The sequence below is a fragment of the Falco biarmicus genome, chromosome 11 (genome assembly GCF_023638135.1).
Source record: "Falco biarmicus isolate bFalBia1 chromosome 11, bFalBia1.pri, whole genome shotgun sequence".
Classification (NCBI taxonomy): domain Eukaryota; kingdom Metazoa; phylum Chordata; class Aves; order Falconiformes; family Falconidae; genus Falco; species Falco biarmicus.
Window position 1 is genome coordinate 36,888,242 of NC_079298.1, and position 4,772 is coordinate 36,893,013.

Genomic DNA, 4,772 nt, shown 5'->3' on the forward strand with positions numbered 1-4,772 from the left:
TCTCCAGTGCTGTCTGCAGTGCCTGCAGGCCTTAGAGCCTGTGGGAGAGAAAAGCATCTGATGTACACACAGAACCAGCAAGGGTTGGACTTCAGCAGGAGGGAGCAGAGCGTAGGCTTCAACTGAGGCAATGAACTGATGCTCAGCATGGAGGAGGAATAAAGGGACATCTGATGAGCAGCTGTGCTCCCTCAGAACCACCATGTTTGGGAAGGCAAAAAAATAAAGGCTTAAAGAGATGATCACTACCCTGGAACAGGCAACAGGAGAGGAACCAGAAAAGCACTTGGGTCACCTTGAGGCCACAGCTTGAGAAAAAGGGACAAAATCCTTGTGGGCAACCAGAAAAGATTGAGCAAGAAAGTTGGGGTCAAGGGCACGACTGAGCTGGCCCAGCAGCAAGGCCTCAGCTCGCCCAGGCGCCTGCACCCTGGGTTCTCCATGCCGGCTCCAGGCCTCTGGGAGGGACTGGCCCGTGCCCAGCCTGGCCCGGTGGGCTCAGGGCCCAGAAGCCCGGGCAAGGAGCCAGAACTGCTCGGTCGCAGGCCCGGTGGTCAGGAGCGGGACGGGCTGAGGGCTGGCGGAGGCTGCGAGGGCAGCACCGGCCTCCCGGGAAGCACCACGTGCAGCCTGAGGTTGTGCTGAAAGTGCGCAGGGGAAGTAAGGTCGGAGGTAGGTACAGGGGATGAGAAACTATGTCACTGTACATTGAACGTGGTACCGAAGTGCAGAGGCACAAAGACACAAATGACGGTGGCGCTGACACGTATTTATCTCTGCGTACCCCGGCTAGGGAGTCCTAGCGGCGGCTACAGCAGATGTGCGGCGTGCAGCGTCCCGGGGAGCGCAGCTGCGTTAGACACCCCCAGGCAAAAAGGCACCCAGATACCTGAACAGGGGCACCGCCCCCACCCCTCACCCCCCCGCGCCGAGAGACCCCGGGCGGTCCGGGGCTGAGGCTCCGCTGCTCTCGCCCCGGGCCTCTGCCTCCCCCGGAGGAGCCGCTGGGCCGCCGGCGGTGGGGCTGGGAGGGGGGTCCCACACAGCCGGCTCGGCTCGGCTCGGCTCGGCTCGGCTCGGCTCGGCTCGGCTCGGCTCGGCTCGGCTCGGCTCGGCTCGGCTCGGCTCGGGGGAGCGTCGGTAGCTCGGGGGGTCTGTGTCCCACCCCCGGTAGCGGCGAGGAGCGGGGGGCTCCGCGGGGAGGGGTTATCGCCCTGCCCAGCAGGGGCGGCGGGGCAAAGGCGAGCTCCACAACGAGCCCCTCGGCCTTGGCGTGGGGAGCTGGGGCGAGGGGGCGCAGGGGGCGCACGGGGGAGCCGGGCCGCAGCCCCCGGGCCCCGGCTCGCTGCTGCCCGCCGTCAGGGCACGCACCACTGGCGGTGCGGGGCTCGGTGCGCGGCGCGGGCGCCTGGTTGCATCACGGGGGAAATGACCCGTAATCCCGGCAGCTGCGCGCCGACGGGGTCAGCGGGCTCCGCAGCACGGTGCGGCCAGGGCCCGTGCCGGTGGTGGTGCCGGTGCCAGTGCCGCGCCCCCGCAGCGCCCCGCCGAGGGGCACCGGCCGCCGGGCGGGGGCCAGCCCCGCTGTGCCGAGCGGCGGCCGCGTTGCCGGCGCGCCCTGGGCGAGGGGCGCCCCCGGCCCCGGTAGCTGGCGGCTGCCCCGCGGGGAGGAGGGGAGAGCCGGCGGGTCCGGAGCCGTCCCGCGCTGCCCGGCGCCGCTGCTGCTCCCCCGCCGGCGGCCCCGGGCTGGCAGCCGCGGGGCTCCCTGTGGCGTGCAGGCTGCGGGGTAAGCGTTGCTTTTGAGCGAGGAGCTCTGAAAGGCGGCGTCAGGTGAGGGCTGTAACAGCGCGGAACGTTCCGCAGGTAAAATCCCAGGAGCTGGAATTTGGAAAGGGAGGCGGAAACCGTGAAAAGAAGGGGAACGTCCCAGGTGCGAGGGGTGTGAGCGCCTCCCGCGGGCCTCGCGCCCCCCCGCCCGCAGCGCCCCCCCGCCCGCAACGCCCCCCCGCCCGCAGCGGCCGCCCCGGCCGCCCCCCCCACTCGGGCCGCCGCCATCGCCGCACGGAGGGCGCAGGGGCTGCCCGCTGCGGGCGGGGCCGCCGCGGGGCGGGCAGGGAACGGCGGGGCCGTGGCTGCCCTGGAGCGGTGGCAGCTCCGCCGCCCTCACCGCTCCGACTTGCCCCCGGCTCTTTACGTGCTGAGGCTTTGTGAGTAAGAGGCGGTCATTTCTCTATAAACGCATGTAAGTAACCACGGAGCCGCCTGGCAAGCCCGTTTCATTTAAGCCGTATAAGAGGATAACATCAAACTCGCTTGCAATGTCCAGCCTCTCAGAGCGGCAGATCCCTCAGAGCTGAGGGAGGCTGGCGGTGCTGCAAGGCTGGCCAGCAGCGCGCTGCGGACCCCGCACCGTTGCGCAGCGCTGTCCGGAGGGGCCCGCTCGCAGAGGTGAACACTGTGGCTTTGCGTGCAGGCGTGTGAGTACGAAGCCCTGCCTTTCGGCTACAGCTTGCACACTGTCTCCGTGACTTTTTAAAATCGTTTATGCTGGGGTAGTGAGAGTTGGCAGCCCATCCTATGTCTTTTACCGTGATGTCAAACGAGTCAAGGACGTTTTAAGTCCAAGGAAGGTCGTTGACGGATTTTCTTGAAGTTAAAATAAAATATTGCAGCATTTGCCATTAGCATTATCTTTTGGAAATAGCATGAAGAGCGCTGCACAGGAGGTACTTAATTGACTGTCGTTTTATAGAAGTTCTGTTCCCTTTGGCAAGTCCTTCACGTCTAGGAAGAGAACCAGCGTGCCAGAAAGTCTGTTTTCAGCAAGCTTTCCCTTTTTTAAAAAAGCCGAGGTGATAGGACCAAGATGGGGTTCGTCACCAAGGTAGGTCAGCTTTTCAGCACCAGCTTTGAAACTTTAGGAATTACATTTTGCAGTGGGACAGAGAAGTGACGCAAGATGTGGGATTCGGCGGAAGGGTGGGTGATTTTCATGAAGCATCAGGGACGTGGTGTCCCAGCTAATGAGAAATACCAGTTTGTATTCTGTACACCCAAGAAACCGGCCTCCCGTGGGAGCGAGCAGCCCAGGTTCTGCTGCTGGCAGTGGAGGCAAGGTCAAGGCCACAGCAGCCCCCTGGCCCGGCCCTGGGTGCTCCTGCCGTCGGTGCCTGTGTCCTCACCTGGGCACCGCGGTGAGCGTGCTGTACCGGGTATGCCCACGGCGTGTGCAACCCACGGGTCACGCGTTAACGCGGTGGGCAGAGCAGGTGAAAGCGGGTGATGGACGGCTGGAACCGGCACGGCGTGTGTCCCGGCCGTGCTAGCTTTCCTTTCTTAAAGTTCGTGCTGCCGCCTGAGTGGCGGCGGGGACCTGCTTCTTTCATGAAATCCCCTTTGGTACTTCCCTAAGGAGAGTTGTCAGGAGCAGGGCTTCGGGGATAAAAACTTTCAAACGATCGGGACCTATTTACAGGCGACACTGAGAGGCTGGGATCATCTCCTGCTCCTGGTGCTGTGCTGCACCCTTAGATGAGCTATTTTCGGAGCTGCGGTATGGAGAGCATTTTTGCAGTTGCACACAAAATAAAGAAGTTTAAGAACAAAAGATTGTTCTGGACAGTCAAACTAGAATGACTTGGAAGGCTACATTTAGGAAGTGGTTTCTTGGACACTAATTAGGACCATTTGCTTGGGGTTGCCATTATTTTCCTTTTAGTCTGGAGGGCACAATAGATCAAATGATTTATATATCATTAACAATTCTTGTTAACCATAAGTAGGGTTGGGCTTTTCCATACTGATTACTGAGTAATGCAATGACGACTTGTTTTATTTCTTCTGCAGTGTCCATGAGAGCAAGTTAACCTGAAAGACCAGTCCAGAAAGAAGCGCTTCAACTCTTTGGGGTTTTTTATTTTTATTTTTATTTTTTTAATAATGTGTGAATATTAACGTATTTCATTCTGCGAAAGCGGCTGCGAAACCGAAACCCATCAGCTCTTTGTGGCTTGCGCTGCTGGAATACTGGCATTTGCTGTACCTGATCCTGGCTCCCAGTGAATGCATTTTAATTGTAATAAAACACAAACGGAACCATAACCATATGTGCATGTGTGTTTTAGACGCCGCATTATTGATCCCCCTTTCCCTTTCTTTTGCGCTACAAGCAACGGGTTACAATCTAATAATACAATTAATTTAACTTTAAAAGGAACGAAGAGCGCGAGTATATGCAATCATTAAAAGCCCACGGTTTTATTTAGCGTTACTTTTGTATGCACCGAGAATTGTTGATGACAGTGGTGCGCCCAGGCGTTTCGGCTGTTGAGAACGAGGGACGACGGCTGTGTGGTGCTGTGCTGGGTGCTGTGCTGGGTGCTGGGTGCTGGCTGGGTGCTGGGGGCTGTGCTGGATGCTGGGTGCTGCGTGCTGGGTGCTGGGTGCTGAGGCTGGGTGCTGGCTGGGGGCTGGCCGGGGGCTGGGGGCTGGGGGCTGTGCTGGATGCTGGGTGCTGAGGCTGGGCGCTGGCTGGGTGCTGGGTGCTGGGTGCTGTGCTGGATGCTGGGTGCTGAGGCTGGGTGCTGGCTGGGTGCTGGGTGCTTTGTGCTGTGCTGAGCGCCCCGCGGGGGCCGGGCGCTGGTGCCAAGGGCGGAGGCGGGTGCCCGGGGCAGTGGCCGCGCTCCTGCGGGGACCCTCCCTCGGGACTGAGCCCGTCCCCTGCGGCCGCTCCGGGGGGCGCCCCGGCGCCTTTGTGCCCTGAGCCGCGGGGT

At 61.2% G+C, this 4,772-nt stretch overlaps 1 long non-coding RNA gene across 1 annotated transcript; it reads left to right on the forward strand.

Moving 5' to 3' along the window:
- The first annotated feature begins 1,531 nt into the window (after positions 1-1,531).
- LOC130157010 (uncharacterized) lies at positions 1,532-4,101 on the forward strand. The gene is made up of 2 exons (XR_008824677.1): positions 1,532-2,884; positions 3,847-4,101. It is a non-coding gene; the product is annotated as an uncharacterized LOC130157010 (long non-coding RNA).
- Positions 4,102-4,772: the final 671 nt, after the last annotated feature.